Source organism: Lipophrys pholis (assembly GCF_963383615.2).
Source record: "Lipophrys pholis genome assembly, chromosome: 21".
Lineage (NCBI taxonomy): Eukaryota > Metazoa > Chordata > Actinopteri > Blenniiformes > Blenniidae > Lipophrys > Lipophrys pholis.
In genome coordinates, this window is record NC_137649.1 from 15,652,451 (window position 1) to 15,678,669 (window position 26,219).

The following is a 26,219-nucleotide window of genomic DNA, read 5'->3' on the forward strand; positions in this document are numbered from 1 at the left end:
TTTTCGTTTAATGGCTGTTAAAGTGGAATAAATTTTTATACATGTGTTTAGTGTTTCATATTTAAGAGGAAAAAGGATGACAACATTGTCAAACAAGCATGAAACTGGAGCACAGTTCACCACTCCTGGAACATTGTGGAGAAAGGCTGCCAAGTCCCTTCACGGCTGTGTTTTCTGCCCTACTGTTACCAACAAGGCCACATTTATCACCCAAACTAAGTATTCTACTTAAAAAAAAAAAAAAGAAGAAAAAAAATCCATTACCAGGACATCCATCTAGAAGTTTCCATGTTTTTTTTTTGTTTTGTATTTTTCAAACAAGCAGTTTCTTTTTATTTCCTTAATACTTTATAGGCAACTGAAATACTAGGAAATAAATCTTTCTACTCAAACATATTTCTCCAATTTGAAGCTTAAATATTCCTCTGAACTGGAGAAAATACCAAATGAATTTCTGAAAAAGGCCATACATCAATTTTGTACCAGTACACAACATCATGTGTTATTTCAAATTACAATATACCACCTAGACCCACAGTCAGTGCTGACACATTTCTAACAGCCCAGACCAATAGATAGATATAGCTTTATTGTCATTCATTCATTGCCAATATAAATCCAATAAATTAGTGTTTACCCTTTGTTTATGTGAGTACATTATGAAAATGATCACACTTAAAGCGTGTTCACAGCAGCATCCTGTAATCTGCTCAGTTCTGGGTTTTAGAGTTGTGTTGTGTCTGTTTATCTCACTAAAACTGTGTCACCAACTGCAAATAAAATAAGAACAGTAAAGAAATCTTGTTAATATTGTCAGTTTAACTTAGAGGACGGATTGGACTGCAGAGGACGGGTTTGACATAAGCATGTGTTTGACAAATATAGTTTGAGGTTGTTTGAGCCAGATTTATAGAATTAGTGAAAATGAGGATATTATACAAACCCTCCTTCTTTATCTAGAATTTAAAGAGAAATGTTTTCTAAATAGAGATTTTTCAAACCTAATAATGTGTCTAATAATGAAACATGTGTGATTCCTGTTTTGTTTTTCCCACTTGTTTGTGCAAAGTCCTTTAAAAATGTTCTAACCCCTAGTTTTTTTTATAATGTAGTATTGTTTCTTATTGATGAGCTAATCAATCTGGACGTTGACCAGATTTAAATAATGATATTAATCACACCTACAATACTCCGTCTGTAAGAAAACTTGTGTTTCCATTTGTGTCTGTGCAGCTTACTCATGTAACCTGATCCTCGTGAATCCCACCGTAAAGCAAAATAACCATAAATTCTTACCCATACTACTGTATATCAGCAATGAATGGAGCTGGATGGTTGCCAGTTGAAAACTCTGGACTTGCTCAGAAAATGTGGAAGTGGAAAGCGAGTGATTGATGCTTTGTCGTGCCTGCAGTGCAACCATCAGGGTGCCCTTGAGCAAGGTACTTAACCTCCAGCGGGCCAGCGTTGAGTGTCCAGCAGTCTGACATGGGAATGCTCAACGGACTCGGCAGATCCCCTCCTGAAAAACTGCAATCCCGACGCTATCAATTTGGTTCTGTCGTCACTTTTTAAAATCTTCTTGGAAACATCGGTCTGAGAGAGTGCTTACTTTTCTTCCCTCACAATAATGTTGCAATGAAGCAGATCAATCCATTCATATTAAAATCAAACCATGTAAAGTCCCAGTCGGCCTGCGGCATAGAGTGTTTTTCAGTCAGGGCCACAAATAATTGTACTTGGAGATGCTAAAAATGTTACCCAGCATAAAACATAAACTGGCCGATACAGTTGTGTATGAGCAACCTGTCCGGAGTGTAACCCAGTGTGTTGATCTGTAAATATGATGAGTGTGATGCCTCAGGGAAACATAAACCAATTGTGTCTTAGAGCAATTAAAACCAGGCTGCAAGTGAATGGTGTCATTTTACCTTTAAGTTATGAGGGTTTCGCATGTGTTAGGCCCCGTTTACTCAACCACAGGTGGCAAGTGAACAGTCATGTATTCGTTTCTTTACTACACTGCAGCCCTGGCTGTCACTTTCACTACTGCAGGGTAAATTCACTCTCAGATTTTGGAGCAAGTTGTGTATTCATCAAAACAATAGAAGATCGGATACATTTGGGTTTGGATTATCTTTCAAAATGACCACTTCTTACCATGCACTGGATTCTGTGCACAGCCTGTTTGCTGTTAAAAGAGAAAAAGTGAACTTGCACATGCCCACATATGCTGGCGTCTTGGAAGGAAATGTTGCACTTCAGACTGTATATCAAACTGTACTGGTGCCCATAGACTTGTATATGCACACATCAAAAGCCTCAAAAGTGACTTTCCATTTTCTAAAACTCAAACCAAGGCCAAAGTTTTTATATTTTAATCCCCCAGTCAATCTTTAAACCCCTTGTATATTTCTGCTAATGCAGCTGAAATGTGTCTTTCATCCCAGATTTTCTTCCTCTTGAATGTCAATTCATTTGAAAACCAGTTTGTGTAACAAATTTTCATTAAAAAAAAAAAAATATATATATATATATATATATATATATAAAGAATCCTTGAGCCCCAACCAAAGAGACCTCAATGAAATCATCGGAGTTATCTTCTGAAGCTTTGAGTTACAGTTGATGTTATATGACTATTTTCTCACGGAGTGAACCACTCCTTCTGTCCAATAAAGTGAACCTGACGTGAAAATTCAGTGCCCCTTTAAAGTCATCCCATGTATCACTGATACGGTCTCAGACGGAGAGAGAGAGCGAACTCCCTTCTTGTCCAAGTTTATCCACACATTCTTTCCTCTGGCTAATACTTCACCTTGTTTATAAGATTATCCTCCCAGTAACTGTTAACTTAATGTATGAATTGGACCAGGGCGACAATTTGAAATAAATCTGGCCTGTCTGCGATTATCGCCATTACATACTTGAGAGTCTGTTAAAACAAACGCGGCGGTGATGTCAGGCGTCCGAGCAGGAGCGGCTGAGGAGAAGCAGTCTCCACACTCCTGGCTGACGGCTCCAGACAAGCACCTTGATGGCTGTAATTACTGTCATGTTCCAAAAGAGGTGAGAGATACCAGAGGCCCGAATAAAACCTAAAACGGTATTGATATGATGGATTTGACCAGCTTTGTTTGAAAATTCCTCGAGCTGTCTGTCTGAGGTCTCAAGAACATTGACGACTCTGGGCACTGCAGCCGACCCAATCGAGAGGACAAAAAATAAAAAAAAATAAAAAATACTTTGCCGCACTCGAATCAACAGATTGAAGCGGTTCGCACGCAGCCTGTTTGCCTCACGTGTAAGTGCGCAGACTGGTTTCGGTAAATGTCTGCGGCGCGTGTTTACATTCTAACTAATGCACTCAAATGACACTGAATCTAAACACATTCACACAGAGACTCTGCTCTGCTCAGCCTTACCAGCACATTCCAAGTGGGTCCATCTTTATGAGTGCAGATGTATTCGGGCTGAAGTTTCTCACCAGTTTGCGCTCGAGCGCAAGCTGTCGCTCACAGAATCAACAAAGGCCTGAATTATGTTGAGCCTTAAAAACAGGAATTTTTATTGTATAGGAATTTAGCCGTGTGGGAGGAAGTGTTCAGATTCTTTACTCTTTAGGTGAAGATTACAATAACACGTAAAAAGGGTCAGTAACTAGTAAAAGTTCAGCTTTATGTGCAGAAGGGGCGAGTCACTTTAAGTCTATCGTTGCATCATAAAGTAATGGCTTGAATGAACAACAATTTGCACCGGAGTTCAATAAAAGGAGTGGAATGTAAACTATGTTGGATAAGGAGGCAAGTTTGAGCGAGTCAGTATTCTTTGGGATCAGTCATCACGGCTTAAAATCCTTCGGTATGATTGTTACTCACCAGTAATTTAAAAATCTACAGAAAACTACAATCAGACACTTTCTAGAAACGAGAACAGACACAAGTGGACCAGTGTTCCTGTTCTTGATAGTGCTAATCACAATGAATAGACTTAACATCCTCGACATGTCAACAGTCCACGGTTTTGTCACTCAACTTTGTGTCCTCCCTTTTCGGCACAAATCATTAAATCCCCCATTATCCCGTGAAGGTTTGCGCTCATTACACGTTGCAGTTGGGTTCTGATGGACTCCAGTTAAGTAAATGCGTCACAGCAGGAGCTGCCACATCCTCACAGCGAGCATGCCAGAATCCTAAAAATGAATGACTCCAGCAATCACTTGAGCTTTCACAGGCAGTTTCTCTCTCTGACTTTACACACCAGGGAGATCAAAACCTAATTTTCACAAATGGGATTAAACCTCATAGAATAACAAGAATGGGAATGAATGGGCTTACTGTATTAAAGAAAAGATGTACCTGATAGTCCCCGTGTGGTTTCTCTTCAACATATTTGTTTGAACAGTGGACTGCATGGAGACACCTCAGATACAAAATTAACTCTGACAGAAGATCAATCATTTGTGGGCCAAAACTGCTGCATGACATTATCTCTTTTTATGGAACGAGGGTAAAAAAAAAAAATGGTCAAAACATGCAGATGGAATCTAGTTTTTATTGGAACAAGAGGCAGAGATTTGCGTATGTTTATAGCTGATCAAACGCCCCAACATGTGCATCAAATCTGCTTCAGTTAAACATATTTTTACACAGACAGGCTCATATATTGTGATTTCACTCCTCTGCAAAAATATTCCATATAGGTGAAATTCCTACAAACATCTTGAACCAGAAAGTCCAAAAAAGTGTAGAAAATTGCTAAAATATCCCAAATTCAGTGTGTTCATGAATAATCAATGTCGTTTACTGTCCAATTCTGCTATAGCGCCTCCTATATGCCACTCTGTGAGCTGGAAGGAGTGTGAGGTTCAGAACAAGTGTCTGCAAAGACTGTGGGCAGACACCAATTCCTCAAATTTGTACGTTAATGGTGTCATGGTTGGCTGGAAAGCGGACTCAAGATTCCAGCCGCCATAGGTTGGTGGAACAGGAGCACAATTTACTGGATTAACCCCCCCACCCCCAAAAAAAACAACAACCCTGGAGATCACAGATACTAACACAGGGACACCAGAAAGCAACAACACGAACTCGCCACCAGAACAAACAGGAGATGCCCAATATATACCACAGCCACCAGGCGAAGCCAATCATCCACTCAGGCACAGGTGAAACACATCAGGACAGAGAGTGCCAATCAAACACGAGGAGGGGGAAGTCAAGGAGCCTGAAACCAGAGACAGTGTCAGAATAATAAAAATAACACCAGAAATGAAATGTTTACCATGACAAATCGCTTGTTAAAATCACAGTGAATATAAACATCATTATTAGTGGTGGGTCTCGGTTAATAAGATTAATCCAAGTGATTAAGGGTTTTTAAGAATCACATTTTAAATATTGCTCAGTATTTGTAATAAAAAGTTAGTTTTTCTTCAGTTCAAGACTTACATCATTTTGCACAGCAAACAAATGTGAGCAACTGTGCGTTTTCAAAATAAAACACCACCGCCCTCTAATGCCTCTACCACACCAACCCAGGACAGGCAACGTAAATATTAAGTGATATTAAGCATTTCATTTAACTTAGAACACATTAAAGAGTTTGATTTTTATGCTGAGAACTAAAAGGAACTTTTTCAGGTGCACAGCGAAATGTTCTGTGTTGGAATTTAATAGTGAAGCATGATGAAATGTGTCAGTTAAATTTTTTGTTCTGTAATTAATTAATCTAACTTAAAGCATTCCAGTCGCCGTTCAAATAATATATGCCTCTGGTATTTTAACAGAAAATTCACCAACATCCCAAATTTTAAATGTGTCCTATCTTAAAACCTGAGAAAATAAAATCTCCCGGAAAATCTGAAAAAAAGATTTTACATTCTTTTTTTAAACATTTGATATAATAGTGAGTACTGGTGTCCTGGAGTATATTGTCTTGTTTGTGACAAATGTGTCCTCAATATGACTTTTTAAAATGGTGTGAAACAGGTAAACAATTCTCTCCAATTAGACAAATCCTGAACAAGCTACTCCTCAGTGCCCTTCAATAAACCAATCATTGACAGTATATACAGAACTTATCTGAAGCTGCCTGATAAATAAAGAGCTAAAACACAATCTTTATTGTGTACGTGTTTGAGATGCTGTTTGATATGAAATGTGGTTCGGGTATTGCATGAAGTAAAACAGGAAATTACAAAGCAGTTGTGCCATTCGAAGTCATAATGAAGTAAAGAACTAAAGCAGGGCTGTCAAACATAAGGCCCACGGGCCAGAACCGTCTCGCAAGCAGCTCCAATCCGGTCCTCCAATAAACCAACAGAGCAATTTGTAAAAAATTCAAAGTAAATGTTGTTTTTTTCTTCAACAACTTAGTATAGGGGACACAGCACAACACTGAGACCCGAGTTGAGATAACGGTGATGATGGCATGAAAGATAACAAACTAGCGTTAGCCTCAAAATCATGCCGTCAGGGTGAGTTTGTAAAAAAAACAAAAAAAACATGCCTAATGCAACAGCTACAGAAGTGTTTTTTGGACATTTAACTGTATTTTGTACCAGAAGGTTTCTGAAAAATTAACTTCACGTTGAGATTGTTGTCATTTTTATTAGGAATTGTTTGGTCTTGTGAAAATATAGACATGACCATCACTTATGCCCTGCGCCACTACAAAGAAGTACTTGAACGTTTAAATTTAAAGGTTATCATGACACTATTTTACAGGTCCAGACCACTCAAGATTAAATTGGCAAATGTGTTTGACACCTCTGAACTAAAAGTTAAGGACTCTATACCACATGTGGGAAAGTGCCCAAACTATTTTAAAAAGCATATTTGGATGTTTAAGGATGTAAGAGTCCACACAGTCATTCACTTAAAAAAAAAAAAAAAAACTTCGGGAAACTCACTTTCGCAAAAAAACACAGAACTAACACTTTGGAAGCTAAAAGAATGTGGTGCATTATTGACGTGTGCAAACCTTTAAAATGTACAGTAAGCAGAACCTTCGAGTGTTCTCTTTACAGCCTGTTTGACATTTACGCCGTATGTGTGTGTCTGTTGCATCGAGTCGGGAAGGAAATGCTCTTAATGTCTCCTCTGCTTAAGGTGAAGTGCAGAGAGAGGAATGAGTTGTCAGTTCTCGCCACAGCTTCCTCTTTGTAGTACCTCCAAATCTACAGTCAGTGAACACGCCAGAAACAAGATTGCAATGATAGCTTGTGGACTTCTGCAGATGGTAGATTAAAAGAGTTTCAGTTCGTCTAGAGGAGAGATCTGAAGCCTTCATTGTCCACTTTTGGCCTTCGGAAATTAGTTGAGAGTAGCAAAAATGACAAGAGCAAAGCGTAGAAACAAGCTCCCACATAGGCTTTTGTTGAATTTACCAAAACTGTGGTTTAAGTTGCTTTCATGAAATTTAAGAACTGCAATTAGGAACCTCAAACATGTTATTACTGGGTTTAACCGTTTTTGTTGTTTGAGCCATTTTAGTAGTTTCAGACATTTTTTTTAACTTGTATTTAAGCCATTTTAGCATTTTTCGCAAGTTTGGCGAAGCCTTCAACAACATTTCTCGACATTACAAACACGCCAGCATCGATGACAGTAAAGGAAATGAGACAGTCCCCATTAAAATCAATTTACTGAAAAACTTTATTTGGATTGGAAAGTTGGAAGTGAAAAGCACGAGTCTGAAAACATTATCTAATATGACACATTGGGCAATTTAAGTTGACAAACTAATTACATCTTTGTTTTACTCCATGTCACATTTGTTTCCTTAAACTGAAAAACCTACAGGACCTTGGAAAATTAACCATCAAGAAATTAAAATGAGAGATGATTTTGTGAAAGCCACAGAAAAAGCTGGTGAAGAGTTCTTAACATTTGAACTCAAATGGAGCCATTTCAACGCCACTTTGAGCTCATGTGCTAAATTGCGAGTGACAAGCCTAATAGGAGGGATTACTAGATGGATAAACTGACAGGCAGGGCAGGAAGGACAGTGAGCAGAGCTCATCATGAATTACCAGGAGGAGAAAGGAAGAGAGCCCTCGGCCCTTCCTCAACCACAGGTATGATTTACAGAGCCCGGTCGGTCGCCTGCGTAAAAGTAATAATAGGAAATGCGAGGGCAGTCCAGTGACTTGTCCAAGATATACTTTCCCTGGCTCTCAGATCCCGGGAAAACCTGGGTGGCCTGAGAGCGGGCTTCCTCTGGTTTCTGATGTTAATGTCATTGCTTTTGCTGGTATGACAGGAGTTTCACCACAAGCATGGTTTTGGTCAGACAAAAGGGACAAGCTGTGATAGCAGGATACAACCCCCTTTTCTTAAGAAAGAGAAATTGACTTTTATTTTATCTGATTATTTCTGTCTTGGGTCCGAGTCGGTTGCCACAGAGAGAGAAGGAATGAGGAGGAGGAGGATGAAATTCTTTAAATCCGATTGTTTTTAAGTACTTCACTTTTCCAGAAATCAGAAACCACACGACGTATTATGGTTAGTGGATGTTTTGAATTACTTCAGCTACTTAATGGTTCCTCCGTACCCAGCCCACAGAATTGTTTCACAGTGGTTTTAAAACTTTGCTTAAATCATTGAGTTGGATGTTGAGTAATCTCCTTTCTAAACCCACCCTTCATATTGAAGCACAGAGGCTGTTCACTTCATTTGAAGGCTGTATTCTTGCTTAATATTAAGCGTACATGTGTTTTATCTGTCATAAGTATGAGGGTGGAAAACATATTACTGTTATTAGGTGAAAACTGGTGTTGAATGTAATCACATTTTGCTGAGGAATAGAAAAGAGTACTTTGATGGAGTTTGGTTTGTTCCAATGTAAATTAGACAATTCACTTTTTTTCACTTAAATCAACCCTTGAAACTTTGTCGTAGCGGTCATAAATAAGTTTAAATTAAGCAGAGCTTGTATTTGTTTGTCCCGTCAGAGTAACTGAGAAGAGCCCAGCTCGCGATGGCTTTGTGTTAACCCCGCTCAAGTTGGCGCCGTCCGAAGAATCCCCTTTTCTCTGAAATAACAGAGGATCTAAGGCCCATTACTTTATATACAGGGTATTGTAAAAAAGGTAAGTGGAGGCGAGTGGAACATTTTGTAAATCTTGTGTCACCAAAACCACCGCGAGCAGGATGAATGCGTTGCCTTCGCCAACAGGATATCCCCCCTAGACGTGCTCGGTGCGTCGGTGATGAGGATAACAGAGGGGGCATTATTTTTGCTCAACAGCTCGGGAAGGTGATAAAGGGCTCCCAGATTCTCCCAACGGGCCGCAACTGTACACACATCCATTGGAGTTGACGCAACATTTCATCCCGCCAACTACAAGGGGCTTCTCTGCCTTTAAACCCTTAAACAGAGCCACCGCAGGAGGAAAAGGTTTCCAAACACACAGCTGCCGCTACGCATTCCTGCTTCTTATGAATTGTCTTCATTTTTCTGGACAAGATGGAGATGCATGTGACTTTTAGTTTTTTTAAATGAGCTATTTCTGTAGCCTAATGCTGGAGGGGGGTGTGGTCAAATCACCGTTACACATCTTGAATGAAATACATGAAAACTGAGGCAAAATATGTAGAGAGAAAAAACTAGCAGACAGAAACTTTAGAAATAATTCAGAGCCTGCCAAAACAGGTAATGCAGCCAGCTTAATTTAAAAAAAATCTAATAAAAAAAAATCAATGAATTGATATCAGATGAGAAAATGTATAAATGTGTATTGAAAGGAGTTCTTGGAAGTTTTTATAAATCCCATTTAAGATATGATACAATACAGCGCAATAAGGTAAAATATACAATACAATATGATGCAGTACAATAACATGTGATAGATATGATTGATACAAAGTGAAACAGTAAAATATGGTGTAATATAGTGTGATGTGATACAATAAGATACCATACGATGGAAGACGTTACATCACAATACAATAAAATCAAATAAAACATGATGAGATATGATAGGTTACAACTGAATACAATATGATAGGATAAGATAAGATAAGATACAATACTACCATATTGTCTAGGTCATGAGTCGCACATATACAAAGAAAACAATCTCTGCATCAACATGAAAAACACCAAAGATCATCGATTTCAGGGTGGGCAGACACACCTCCACCCCCCTCCACTGCTGCACATGTGAGGGGCAACTGTGGAGGGGGTCTCCATCTTCAGGTACCTGGGTGCACACCTCACCGAGGGCCTCACCTGGAGCTGCAAGACTTCCTCCCTGGTGAGGAAGGCCGATCAGCTCCTCTACTCCCTCTGGAAGCTGTGGCGTGCTGGACTTGTTAGCCCAGTGGTGAAGAGTTTCTAAAGGTGAGCTGTGGAGTGCGTCCTCTGCTCCCGCGTCACGGTGTGGCTCGCCAGCTGCTCTGCTGGAGTGAGGAAATTCTATTCTTTTACAGTGAAAAGTATCCACATTCTTGAAATGAATTCCAGGACATATTAGTTACTTCTCGTCCCACAATTCCTGTTTAAATAATTGTCAGCTTAGCTTATTATTTTAATACACTTAAAAACAAAGATCTGTTTAAGGTTCTGTGAGGGGTCTCATCCTCCCACACTGTGAAGACCTCCCTTTCAAAGCTTTTTTATTTAGACTGTATCCTCACTTGAAAAACATACAGTACATATTGTTCATAATCCCAGTGAGAACTACAGTATGTGTGGATGCTTGCATGCTTGCGTGCTTGCGTGCGTGCATGTGTTCTGTGAAAGTCTGAACATTTTCAGACTGTCTCAGAACCGGTGACAAGAAGACAAACTCTATTGTCTCCTGTGCCCGGTGATTAAAATGAATGATTCCTGTTATGACTGGCAGACTTGTCTTACTTCCCCTCCATCCACTAGCAGTACTTTCATAGTGAGGAGCCGCTTTTTCAGTCTTGATCAGTCTGAGATGAAAACAAATATACGGTAGCCAAACTTCCCTGTATTTTCTGTTATTTTTGAATTGTGGCCAATTACCATGTCAAAGGAACATATAACAGGACTCTGAGGACTAAATAAATAATGATTTTAAAAAACAAATCCAGTGTTTTCATCACACACATTTTTTTGTTTTATTACCCTGATTAAACTTATGACAGCTATTCTGCTCTTCACCTAAATGTTTCACACATGCACTGCATATATCAGATTTGATTTCACCATCATTAGAACTGCAGTCAGTGTTTGGGCTTTAACATACCGGTACAGTATGTGTTTTTCAAGTGTACACGATAGAATAAGCTACGCTGCAAAAGCGTAAATATAAAAACTTATTTTTTCATTAAATTTTTCTTAACACAGTTCATCACAGCTAGTACATTCTTCTTTATTAACCTGCATGTGCTGTATGTTTTTGAATTGGCTCCACCATCAGTAAAGCTGCATGCCGTAATTTTCGAACAAACAAAAAAACTATTTGTGATTAAAAGAATAGTCTATGTGTATTTTTATTTTTATTTTTTTTTGTATTTGAGAAGTTAATGTTTAAGTCTTAGTGTGCTGATCTTGGGGCGAAGACCTCCAAGTATGGTGAGAAGCTTTCCATCTGCTTCTATATCCTCATCTGGACAACATCCTGGCAGTTGGATGGGATGGTTCCGTCCACGGGTCCTTCATGATTAGGACTATTCTGCTCTGGGTTCTCATCACTCAGCAGCTGATTCAGTTGTGTCACTAGTCTCCCCCCCCCCCCCCCCCCCCCAGCACCTGCACCCATGCAGATTCTTATTTCCTGCTTCACGCATGGAGAAAGAAGACCAAAACTGGCTCCTAAAGCCATTTTCACACTGAGCCAGCAGCTCACTAATTTTAGCCCTGCTTGGTTGGAGCAGAGTTTGTGTGAACTGATTTCATTAGCAGGGTCGGCCTACCCGTCAGTCGTCAATAGAAACACAGCCACTCAGGAACGAGTAGTCTCTAAAACGTTCATTATAAATATTGCTGAGCTGGCGAAGACTCCAGTAATTCAATAGGAGATGGATTTAGAAAAGGCATGATTAGTAAAGATTAACTTACCAAAAACGGTGCCTTAAAAGATTCAGAATGTTGTCGGTCTTTGTTGGAGAAACAGGATTGCCTTTCTCATCATCTTTAAACAAGATATGTTTAGAAGTTAGTTTTAAAAATAAAAAAAGCATAATATATTAGATTACAGTATCAACATATATATATGTATGTGCTTGATTGATTGTGTTTTTTCTGTAGTCAAATTGAGTTGAATGCCTGCTACATGTGGTTATAAGGTAAATAATACCCTGGGCTATTTTTGAGAAGAGGACCTGTACTTAAGCACATCTACTGGAAAGTAAATACTTACAAACTGTATTTTTTTCAATAATCTTTCCACTTGTTGTTGTTATATACTTGGGTCATGTTAGAGTCTGAAATCCTGAAGTTGAATATATTCATCAGTTTACTTGACAAAATAATTGCAGTCAGCCTTCAGTTGGAGATAATGTGCATTTCCCAAATGAAACACAAGTTCAATAAAGTTTCATCACTGAAGGAAAAAGTGTTGAAAGTCCCTGTTCGGCTGAGTTAGTCTTTCCTCTCTGTGTGTCTCTTTAAAATCCCTCTCTGCTTCCACGGTGAAAACAACTGTGTCGCTTCACGGCAGAATTCATCACTGTAAATCTAACCAGTGAACATTTAGACTGCTGCACTCTTGACATTTTCAAAAGGCCTGAACGGCATTGATTTACCCAAAGTTCAATATCAAGGCCTCTCCATCATTGCCATAACTCACATGACTGGTTGAAGGGAGCTGCTCTCAATTATAGTGAAGGTGGGAGAACATAACGCTTCTTTTATAGCTCTGAAATCATTTCACAGGCTCTGGTAGTGCTGGCATAATTTTAAAAAGCTTAGGTCTGAGGTAGCCCATTAAAAATACTCATAAACATTAATTTTGCCAGTGGGATGTGAGATTGTGTTTCAGTCTTGGCAGCGGAGTGTATGCAGTGTGTGGTTTAGCATTGGCAAAAATAGCACCCAACTTTGGCTTCCTTTGAAAAGTGTGTAATCTAGACTGTGACTGTTTGTTAAATCTGCCTGAGGAAAGTGGACGCCACCCAGCCACCATGTGCCTTGTCATGTTGGTGATGCTGGTTGAGTCAACATGAAAGTCTGCAAATGTGATGGGAGGTTATCTGACCAGGGAAAGTGCAGACTGATTACTGCAGCACATTTTAGTCAACTGGGAGCCACAAAAAACAAATACAAAGGTCTTTGATGGGGAAAGTTTTACAGTTAAATCACAAGTTGTGGTTATATAGAGCATACATTATCAGATTAAATATAGACTGGATTAAGATCATGTCATGTGAACACATCTACATGATTAGATTGGCCCTATCTGTTCGAAGCTACAATTTGATTCCGGTAAATAGATTTTGCTTTCTGTTTGTATGAAATTTACCAAGAATGACTTCATGTAGTTTTGCATTAAATCCTGTTTACACAAAATGGTTAAGCTGGACATGTCCATTTGCTTGAGTCCGCACAAGCACAAAAACGCGGAGTTGAATATGAGGAAGTGTGTCAGTGTGTCCTGTTAACAGATTAGCTTGTTTGTGAACTCACAATATCATGTCACAAAAAGCACAAGGTCTAGAACAGACAAATTCATCTTCAGTAGCTTCGGGCGCATACAGTCACAGTGCAAAGTATTATGGGATTGATCCACTCGCAGAATCAGATATTCTTGGTTCATATGTAAGCGTCTGATCTCTCAATTAAAAGCAACTCGATCAAATGAACACAAACTTGACGATGTTGAAAAAACATGATAATGTAAATTTCCTGATGGCTTTTACAGCAAAGATTTTTGGGTGTCCTTTGGAAGAAACCAGAAATAAAATCAGGGGGTCAGGGGTAATCATGGGTAAGCTATTTCCCCAGCAGGATCGTTTCATTTCAGATTTTGTAAAGAAATCATGATAGTTAAATTAAAACAAGTAATTATTATATTGACAAATTTCTTTTGTCACTTTATCGAGTTAAGCAATGAAGTTCTTTCTTATTTCATAAGAATAAATACATAATATATTCATTTTACGTGGTAGGTGTGCTTGAGGAACACTATTTCTTTAAGATGTCTCTCTTTGCAGAAGTGAGGTTTGTCATGTAACTTTGAAAACAGTTGCGTTGTGGATTGCATGCACCCCTTAAACTTTTATTGGTCTCACTTGCCCAGCCACTTCCACTTTTTTTTTGTGTGTGTGTCTTCAAAACTAACTGGTGTGAGTTGATAACAGTCACAGAGCACATCCCTTTCCAAACAATAACACATATTTCTTGTGGATACGAGCGTCATGTGGTGTACAGGATGATACAACAGAACTGTGAGAGCTTCGTGAAGATTTCTTTGGAGGATTTGGGGTGAAACAGCAAGTCACTTTAGTCAACTTCACACATTTCACAGGCATTTCTGCCCTGTAAAGAGTTAATGTCACAGACAAAGCTCTGCAGTCCATTTTTAGTAGGACTGAAACAATATAAACTACCTGGGTGGAAAAGGTCTGCTTATTTTAAAGAAAGACATCATGCATACACAAATGTGTGTTTTAATGGTACTGTTGTCATGCTCCAATAATAAAGACTCTCCCCTTTGGATTAATGCTATCGTATCAAAACAGGATGGGGGGGGGGGGGGGCATTTCCTACCATCAGAAAGTTTTTTTCTTTAAAACAGATGTTGGAAAATAGACGTTGTCTCATAATCAAGGTTGTCCTATATTTGGTGCCGTGTATGTTGCTGTGCAATGTCTGTTTGACATCAGCTGAATGGCCAAACCTTCACTTCATCACGAAAGCAAAAATGATTACCTTTCTCTGGTCCCATCTTTCTTTTAGTCTGCTGTTACTGCTATTTACATGTGCTGACTGGCAAAGCTTCCATTTGAAAGGAGCCTCTGAGGACACGGTGCGTTACTGCGCTGACTCCAGAGAGCAAAGCGTGCATTTGTGCAAAGACTATCCTATCTAATAAAGTGAACAATTTCAGTATTCCTGCGCTCTGCTGCAGCTCAACATTTGGTCTGCATCAACAAGCCTGAGTAACACTATCGTCCATGGATTTGGATTTGGGTAATTCAGCCCTTATTTTGGCAACATCCAACACCAATGCATCAAAATGAATTTGACAGTGACATGTTTAAACAGTGAAATGTGGTGTTTCAGCATTCCATCTTAAAATACTCATCGTAATGTCAATTTCAGGTGCTGCGAGCATGTGGAGAGCCGGTCAGAATGATGTGAGCAGTCAGATATATGAGCAGCTCTGTGGTGGAAGGGGCCGGGCTTCCTGGCACACACTAGGTACACCGTATTGATGCTCAGCCAGCAGCCTGACCCACACCGGGTCAAATTTATGGGTAGATATTTAGCTTGTCTCTGCCACTCTGAAGGGTAGAAAGAATAACAAACGGGCCTCTCGGCTCGTTGCGCTTTAAGCCCGGTGATGTTTTCCCCACAGCAGAGCCAGCACATCACAGATCAACTGAGAAACGTCAGAAACACCACGTCGCTCGACTCTCCAGTACTGTTGGTCAGCAGAGTCTCGATTATCCAGAGTCTCTCATGCGTCTGTGAAATCAACATAAAGTTTTCATTGTTGTCAACAGTGTGATAACCAGTACTTGATTACAGTTTGCAGTATTCAACATGCAAACACTGTAGTGTGACTGTCAGTCTAATGACTGATTCCCTCCTTAAGTTCTGCTGAAGTTGCTTGGAAGTCAAATGCTGGTACACAATTTACAGTGAGTCTGTTTGAGTTCAGTATGTCAGAGTGCAAGTGTGATCAAACGTCAAACTTTTAAACTAATGACAACAACACAAAGCAGGACCCGAGATTAACTACCAACACGCACGCAATAGAAGTCAGCTCTTATAGATAGAAAGTTAAAGTTTATTTGGATACATGGATGCAGGCTGAAGCTTCTTAAATGATATCAACACTCAGACGTCATGATGCTGCCAGGAGGGCTGATTGAGTTCACGAATCATACACAGGAAATAAAATCAACATCTTGATCATCAACCGTGGTAATGAGAGGTAAACGGTGTAAAAGGTTTGGTAAAACAAAAGCTTCAACTGTCAGTGATGCAAACAAAGACAGGTTCACGACCGCTTTTAACTTGAACAAAAACAACAAACTCACTAAAGTATTAAAGTTTAGTAAATGTGATTGTGATATTCATCATACAGAAATAATCAGTTACTATCCAGTTCCTGTTAAATATGGTGCATTGGAGTAACATGTCACTCCAGAATATATCTTCAACAACACTGGTTATTAGCTTTCAAAATGCAAAGATGAACTTTTCAGCTTTCCGTGGTCAGTCTGTCACTGCTGGTGAGACTGACGCTAATAAAACCGGAAACAGTCACAATGTGTCACTGTCAGAATGAGGAAGTAAAGATGCTGCGGTATCAATATATTTTTCTCGAGAATTTATGAGTTAAAGTTGCAAGTTAAATGACCTTTCAGCTGGATCTGGTTGAGCACCGACGCAGGAAAGCAAGAAGTCTGAAAACACACCTTTTAAAGTCATTTTGCTGGTTAATACTCAGCTCGGCGTGCTATACGTTACACTTCCAGCATCCAACTCTGCTGCACACTTTTTGTTCGATGAGGATGAAATTACATATAGTGCAAAAATGAGGAAGTGCCACTTTTATTTTCCTGTTACATGAACCTTGGAACATGCTGCCTTCCAGCTGCTCCAGCAGCTCAACCCCAAAAGTAGTTTCACTTCTCTCTGACTCAAGTTTTTCGTTTAAGTTGCAAAATAGCCAGCGAGCTCGTTGGTACAATCACTTTCTCCCAAACCACATGTTTGGTCTTCAAATCACTGACATTAAGACTATGACTTCCACTTGCAAATAACAGACTGTATTTAAATTTAATTGCTGTTTATATGGTTTCACCACACAATTACCTGTAAAGGGGAAATCCTCAATTGCCTGGAAAGCATAAAGTGGAAAACCCTTTTTACTGAGCACTTATCATATTTGTTTCCATTTCCCAGAAAGAAGAGTCTCTGTTGATTTGTGATTTCTTTCCTTGGGTTCTGGTGCTGCTGAACCTTCCTGAATCAATGCTTTTCTTTTCAGTTTAATGGACATTGCAAAGCCTGCCAGCTACCTTGATGAGACCAGTATTATCCTTACATTTTCCAGCTCTTTGGTGTGCTCCTCGGTTCGTCTGACAGTGTGTGAAATACGTCTTTTTGGATAATTAGGCTCACAAAGGCGAAGGAGGAAAGATTCAAACCTTTTTTTTCAAACACTTTGTGTGAGGTCAGTCAGAGATGCCAGAGAACTGAGTCGGAAAAGACAGAAATAGATACGTTTTGCGTCTTTGTATGTCCCGTTCTTCATACCACCACCACCATAGTTCACTTTTTTTTTTTAGGACCTTTTCCAAACAAAAGCCAGTGTTTTTGTTTGGGTTTTTTTTTCAAATATATTTCGAAATGTGTCTGAACATGTTTAAACTGGGAGTTTCCCACTAGGAAGGTAGGAGATTTTAGGACGCTCCCAACATTTGGTTTGAAAGGTGATAAATGTACAAATTTTGTACTCAAATGAGTTGCTTCTGTTATTTCTTTTCCCTCATTCTCATAGGAAGTAATCACAACACCTTTATTTAATCCCAGTCTTGGTCAGTGGATGTGTTATTCAGCTTGTTTCTCTATTCCCTTTCCTCTGACAGCAGCGTCACTGGAGCTACTCTTGAGATTGCTCTAAACTGGGAAATGGGACCTTCCCAATTGTGACTATTCCAGGTCCTAGCTCCATGAATGCTGCAGGACTGAAACCGTCCTTCTTGTTGCCTTTAGATTTCACTAAGAGCAAATGTGATTCATGCGTGGGAGGCCAGCACTACGTGGCTCCGCACCCTAATGATTGCTGCGACTGCATTTAGCCTTCAAAGATAACTAAACTGGAGTTAAATTCTGATGACCATGTTGAACACTGTGTAAAATGTTCACTACAGAATTTCTTTTGTGCCGTGATCAAACCTTAATTGGAAAAAAAAAAAGGCTTTTTGACAGAAAGGAAAGTCGTACCGCCAGCTTCCAGACGAGCCTCCAAAAATCCGTCATCCCACTGCCTCTGAGAAGAGACTATTCTTTATCGATTATGGCATCTCGCCCTTCTCTTTGACAGCAGGGTTTTCACCCTTCCTTTAGTGTGGCTATTCAAAGCAGCTACAAACCATTTAGCCTTCAAATGAGGACAGATGTCCCTTCAAAGCTGCTATTGACACAGCTGGAATACAGAGTAAAACATTAATGTTGAAATAACAGATATAAAATCCTTCTTTGTACTATTATTAACTGTTGTTCTTTTTTTTTTTTTGGCAACTGCTTCTCTGTTAGATGTATTCATGGATTTGTGACTCAGGCTGAACTCCCAAGATTGTATTTGATTGTGTCAGTACTACCTGAACTAACATGCCTTCATGGTTTTCACTTGTTTTTAGTCTAAAATCTCAGTAACCGTACCACCAAAAAATTCTATATAACTGCCTTTTAAGTAGTAGCCTTGCAGAGAGGGTCTCATATTTCAACTCTATTTCATGATGTGTGATAAAAATGGCTGCCCACGCAGTTCAGAGTAACCAAATATTGCTTTTAGGCTCATCACAAAAGCTAAGTTTGAGTTTCAGCATGCTTTTAAATCAATCAGCATTCGAAGTTAAGTAGAATTCACGCTCGTTGACTTGACAGCTGTCTCTCGACAATAGATATTGCGTTGCACAACGTTGTGCATTTGTGCTTTGGCAACAGTGTGCAGAATGACAGATAGATGATTAAGCGGAGTGATCGCGCATTACAAACAGTACTGCTGTGCCAGGCAAGTGCACGGGTGTAGTGCATGTGTGTGTGTGTGTGTGTGCGTGTGTGTGTGTGTGTGGTTGAGGTGCCTGAGCTGAGAAGGTGGGCAAGAACACAGGGCTTTGGAAACCGTGGAGTCCACACAGCACATTTGTCAATGTCAAAGAAAACATGCTAATTTGTAGTACAGCTGTTTCCCTATATGAAGTGTTGAAACACTCAATCAGAAAAAAAACTGGGCTGGACCAGCTTGTGTCTCCAGTTCATAATAATGCCCCATTCAGGAGGTAACTGCCCCGGCCAGGCTTCCAGCAGCAGGGCCGGCCTGGGAGAAGTAGCATTAAACCTCAGCTGCTCTAATTTGTAAACTACACGAGAGCGAAACGGAGTGTGTGTGGCACTCAATACGGTGGCAGCGGTGAAGGGGGCAGACTAGCTGGGGCAAAAAAAAAAAAAGTACCACATGTTCCTGATTGACGGTGATTGAAACAAATGCAGTAGCAGAAACAAAGGCTTTTCCAGTCAGTGGGACGTTTGTGTGCATCGAGGCATTTGACAGAAGGACATGGAGATTTCATTGCAGTTTAAACAAGCGCCACAAATTGATTAGTGATGACCCATTACACCAAAAAGAGTGTGTAGAAAGGCCCATATATTTTGAACTGTGCTGTTGACATAGATCCAGGGGGCAATTTGTGAAGGAACGAGTGGGGGAAGGAGCCGTTTCTGACAACCACGGTGGAGGAGGTCTGCTTTTCCCAACATGCCTTTAATTCTATGAAATCTGAACTGGTTGCAGGTTACATTGCAAAATATTGAGTGTAACAGGTACAATTGCAGGCCTACACCTAATAAAATCCCGTGATGGTCATGTCTCCATTAATACTTCTGATTGCATTTGGATTGAAAAACATTTTTTATGAGCAAGCACTCTGTAAAGTACAAGATAAGGCAGTGTTTTATCTTAAAGTTGATACCATGACTCTAAGTCTTTCTGCCTGAGCACATGTATTCCTGCATTACTTGCATTTTAGAATAAAATTATTTGTTGGGTCTGGTCTCATTGAGCAGCAGAAACGAAGATATTCAGAAAGGAAGAGGGGACGTCGCACCCTGCATAGATCTCACCAGGCATGGCTTTTTATATCAAAGGAAGACTCACCTTTATATTGATGCCATAAAAATATAAACAACTTCTGGGACCTTTGAGCAGACAACAAAATCTGATCCTCTCCCTTAAGACAAAAGCAGAGGAAGATGTGGAAAAAAAAACATTTTTGGGAAGTAAAAAAAAACAAAAAAACAGCTAAGCCTTCCTTAAAATGCTGGCCTGTGACACAATGGCCTCTAGTGGCACACTGGCGATTGACAGAGACAGCTCAATCATTTCCTTATAGGCATGTGCTGCCAGGTCCAGCTGGCTTTGACATTAACACCAGGCACTGACTGACAGAGGCCCTGGCCTTGGGCTGGGCTCCTGGGGCCTCCACAGTACATTCAGCTCTCCTTTTAGCCTGTTGATTTACTGTCCCCGGTGGCCGCTCGTTGATCCATTTCCCCTCTCAGTTTGCTCACAGGGCACCCCGAAAACCGTCCTCCAGCAATATATTTGCTTTATGATTTCCTGAGGAGCCGATGAAGAAAAACAAGCCCCCGCTCACTGCACCTGTTCCAGTTAATGTGCAGAGTGCCGGACGGCCTCCTCTGGTCTCGGCGACTGGGGAAAAAGCAGAGGGCCGCGGTGTCACAAGCTCCATGTGGATCTTCCATTTCCCCTGACCGGCCCAGTCGGGACCGAGCAGCATGGGGATATCGGGGCGGGAGGAGAGATGGCATATTATATGTGTGTCAGTTTAACACACGCAGGTCAATTGGGGCCCACATAGAGTCTTGCTGCGTGTGCATTATTAACATGTGTGTGGGTGTTTATGTAGCTCAGCGCCCAACATGGAGCTGACATTAATAAGGGAACGTGATGGGAACTTGCTTACATCATTTTGGACGACATGCAGATGTGACTGAATGGAGGCTCTTAGTCATCTTCCATTTGCGATGATGTGAGCAGTTTGGTATTTACTTTTTCCACCCCAAAAAAGTGAGCAACAGTAAAAACACCAGGTTTATGTGCAGGAGTCTAAGCTTTAAAATGCAGTTTCTTCTGATGTATGATCCAAGTTGAAAATAGGAGTAAAATCGGAAATGTGTTTTTAGTGAGTTGGGAGCAGACAGCAGGATGAGCAGTTATGAAGTTCAAGGCCTGTGGAGTAATATTCACTCAGTAAGTGATTTGAAAAGCAGTCTGCTCATTTTACAGGGAAATAAACTGTAAACCTCCGTACAGGAGTTCAGACAAAAATATCCATCTTTTCTTACATTTACTTAACATATTAAATCGTATCTTTTACACCCAGAGTACATGCATTGGACCAGATCTACCAAAGGTGTATAAAAACAGGCACAAACACACAGTGTGGAAGTTGATCTACTAACAGCTGGCACTGCGAATTGCATCACACAGACATGCAAAATAACCAACACTATAGCTATAACGTGTTTGCCTTGTTGAATATAGAATACTGGATCAGATCATGCAAAACACTGGGAGAAGTTTATGTTAACAGGGTCAATTAAAATGCACAGTATTTACCCATTTATGATTATGTCTCAGCTCATTTATGACCAATCATCTCCCATATTGCATTGCTTTGTTTAGTTTTTCTTCAACATTGAGAATTATTTGCTGTTATGCACTGATATGTCGAGCACCCTCCACCAACACTTCACATTTAGGTATTTTTAGAGCTTAGTGCCACATCCAATCACTCCTGGGTAAGTGTGAGCAAATGAACAAGGGAGCGATCGTTCTTGTATAAAAAGTGTCTTTTTCTTGCAAAAGCCTGAAATGAATGTTTCTGTTTGTGTGTGACGGTGTTATTCTGACTGAATTATGCTTACAGCAGTAAAATGAAAAGAGCATGTAGTTTAGCTTAATGCAGGATCTTAGTAAATGAGGCCCTTTGACTCATGTAAAGTTTATTTATAAGATGTAGATTGATGAAACTGCCACAGAGCGCAGTGTTAGGTAAAATCTGTGGATACAGCCGATGCTTTTTCCCCAACATGATTTTCCTTTCTGTTGGTAATTGAGAAGATAAAAACCCCAAAAAATATATAACAAAGAATCCATCCATCTTCTTTACCACATTGTCCAGATGGAGTCACGGTGCCAATATAGAGAGCAAATAAGCTTTGACCCCATCTGAACGAATTTGGTGAATTTAAGTTTCTAAGTTGAATAAACTGCATGATTTACTGTGTATTTGTCACCCAGTTCCTGTTGTTATAACTGTGCATGTTTCCTTAAGTGTCAATGCCTCTTGTCAATATGTCACTGTCCAACCTCATCGGCGGATCTGAAAGCCCAACTGAATAGTCTGATGGATTTAATATAGTTTTCTTGTGAAATGAACTTAAGTGAAAGGCCAGGCCATAATCTCAACAGCATGAAAAAGTGATCCATTTTTTTCCCCCAGTCTGATATTTCCATTGATAAAAATGTCTGACATGCAGTCTATTTTCCAAGTCAGAAATGACTGATATGGTCAGTAAATCACCAGAAAATCCAAACTCATAACTCAAGCAAATTCCTTTTTTTATTGTGGAAGGTCAGTTTTTATTTTCAATCAGACCTTTTTTTTTTTATTCCGCGACTGTTATTAGTTGACAGGAGGAGAATTCGATTTGACAATTATGGGACTCATGTCTGGGTAATTGCATTGTGCAGAGTGGGAACAGCCCTCACTTCCTCACAGTAAGCCTCTGAACATGGTCGATCACTAATAGTCCATCTGAAAGCTGTCAACTGCCTTGCTGGCCCGGTTCTTCCTGTTTCCTTGGAAGTGGCCCAGTGGTAAAGTGGCCCAGTGGCTTTTAGGTCAAGAAGAGAGGTGAACAGAGTTATGGGAGGAAGCATGCATGTGGCAGTGTCTGCTTTTCTCAGTCATGTGTGTTTAAGTAGTAACCTGACAGAGTAAATGTATTCCAGGGTGCTTTTTTTTTTTTTTCCATCCTAAGTCAAGTTGTCTTCCTGATGGCAGATGCATTGGAGCTCACCCTTGCGTGTAGTTGCTGAGTGTGTGTGAGTCCTCGTGCTTTTCCTCATGTTATTTTTTCCCTGTCTTTTTTCCTCCAGGTTTAAACAGTGTGTTAACCACCAGATCCCATTGCTATCAATCTTAATGGTGGTGGGTCGGCATAAACGCACACATGTGTAGGCCCTCTCCAAGAGGCACAGTTTAAGAATAATCCCCCCCCCCCCCCCCCCCAAAAAAAAAAGGAGAGAAGGGAAAATATTCTGGCCCCATTTAGAAAATAGGTGCTCAGAAAACACCCCAGCCAGGCCTGAGTGATAGCTACTTCCTCAGCTTTTCCACTTCATTGATGGTTATGTGAGTTAAAACAACGAGCTTAATGGAGACTCTGGGCCCCCGGGGGACTAATCATAGCCACGTGACTTCCTCCGGGGCTTCCATGAAAATAACTCCATTACAATGGTCTGTGATATTAATATCGGCTTTGGGAAAGTCAGGCCCGGGATCCGCAGGGAGGCCTCGGTATGAGCAAACAAAGAGGAATGCACGGCATTCGAGGGAGGGAAGAGAAAAGCAGAAACAGAGCGAAAAGAGAGAAAGAAAACGGTGATCCGTCCGCGTTGAGTGATGGCGGACTGCACAGTCATGATGTTCGCTTGTTCTCTCCGAGCTGCCGCACTACATTTTTCTCAGCTGAAATGAGAAGTGGTTCTTGTCTCATTCATCACTTGCGCAGAAAAGTTATTGCTTTCTAACAAGAGCTTCAAATTTGAAGGCCTGCTCTCTCCTTCACACCGAGCTACTTTAATATGTTGCAGATATATACACCTCCATACATTGTGCACCACCACCTGACAGCTGTAGGTAATTATAATAAAGACTACATGCAGAAAACCTTCCAGCTGTATTTCCCATGCAAACCAGATTGTCCCCCTTCAGTATCAACTTTTTTTCCATTCAGGTCTTGGACTGATCAACAGTGCAACACGCTATGTGAAATAGAAAACCTTTAATTCCTTATTTATGATTATTTTATGTATTTTTTTACTCTCTGATCATGACATCCCTGAAGGTGCAGTAAGGAATAAAAATAGAAACAGAATATTAATCAGAAGTTGCATAAAACTTACATGGATATTTGCAATATATTCAGTGGTAATAAATGCAATAATTCAGCCTATTTGACTAATATTAATATTGCAAAGTGATTGTACATGTCACATATTTAAACTGTTTATTTTGATACCCTTCTCTCAAAAACCAACAGTTTGAGCTGCAGTAGTAGTGTCTGCTATAATGAACCACACGGGCCATCACTGTGTCTTTGTAAACAATGATCTTGTTAGCGGGTTCACTTCCTGTCCTTCCTTTGGGCCACTTTTTCAGATACATACAGGAACCTCCCAAAAGAGCTGCAGTTTTGGAGATCAAATGATTGTACTTTCCTTTTTTTTTTTTTTTTTTCTCCTTCTAACACTTATCTTTGACAACATGTCCAGGATGGTGCTTGATATCACTAACAGATGTCATGAGCAAAAAGAAAATCGGTGGTATTTAATTCTCTGGTCAGTGGCCGTATTGCTAAAGCTGACTCCAATAGTGGCAAAGATAGTTTCATGCCTTGGACCATTAAAAAGAGAAGACCTAAACAAACGTCCTCATTCATACATTTATCAAACAGTTGTTGCAACAGGATATTGGTCACACGAGGAACTTGCTTTTGAACACAAAGAAAAAAATATTACTGCCAGTACCTGATGCAGCTTCCGTACAAGGTGTAGTTTTAGTAAAACGTATCATTATAACTGTAATTATGAAATACAGACAAAAGCATAATAAATGATATCACTGGGTTGGTTGCTTTTGCTTTTAAAGACCGCTTTTAGGGAACACCTAACTTCGCAATACTGATATGAAATTACGAAATGGAAAGAGATATGGAAATATGATCTCAACAGTCTGAGTCACAACTGTGCTGCAGACACATGAGCCTAACCACAGTGTAGTGAGCGTACAATAATCAGCTCGCTGATGTGCTGATGAGAGTTACTCATTGTTACATTGAGGCGTCATTCCCTTTAAGAAAACCACACATTACAAGACTGAAACACTCCGCCCTCCTCTTCTTTCTCCCATTCGACGGGACACGTGTGTCAGTCTTGCGGTCCAACAGGACATCTTCTGGAGCGTCTGAACTCTTGTATAAGTCACCACTTGTAAAGAAATACTCCGCTTCACGCCATCATGAGCCAGACACATTTTCCTGCAGTCCCTCCTGTTGTGGAAGATTTATTGAATGGAATAACACCAGCTTCACTTTTACCCCCGCTTTTATGAATATATATATTGTTTTAACGGCGCTTTTAAATTCCTCCAACACTTTTGTTCGGGTCACAGCGCGGCCTTCCTCTCTGTTAAGATTCAGCATTGTGAAGGATTTTACAACATCGTTCGCAACGTTTCGTATTGAAGAGAATCCCGCTGAAATAAAGACGTAAATATAAATTAGATGTATTAGGGTGTAGTGAAATCTTATTTTACTTAAAAAAATATTTAAAAATTATAAAATACTTGTTTTTGAGTCCAGACAGAAATAATGAACAATGCTGATGGATATGAAAGTAAAACCTTTCTCCATTTTTGTATTACTTTCTGCTATGAGATATCTTGTTTGGCTTTTGTTATTGGAACATCATGCACATGTAAATGTAATTCATTAACAATAATTGTTATCAATGAATTAGGCGCATCCTTAAAATAAAACCATGTCAAAATACAAATCTTTACTTTTTAATGTACACTAATCCTTACACATACGCAATTCAAACTGAGTTATTGAGGTGTTTATTGATCATTTATTCAGCAATTATCCAGAGACAATTTAAAAAAAATTTGTTTTATCCTCAGTGGACAAAGTATTGCACACATGGTTTCCTTCACATTTATAGAGATTAAACAGAGTGGAAAAAGAAATTAAAGAAAAAAAAATGAACTGAAATAATTTTCAAATCAGAAAAAGTTAAATTAAAATGATCTTGTGTATAATATAGTGACATGGTGGGGAAGTGGTGACCGAGTTAATGAAGTATGCCTGTAATCAGAAGTTTACTGGTTCGAATCCCGACAATTCACTGCTGTGGGCGACTGCTCAGGTTGTGTCAGAAAAAGCACCCGGTGCCAAACTAGCGCCAAATCATATACGATCCGGCGAGCTGTAAGAAGAGCAGCCAAAACACACTCATATATCATATAAAGAAT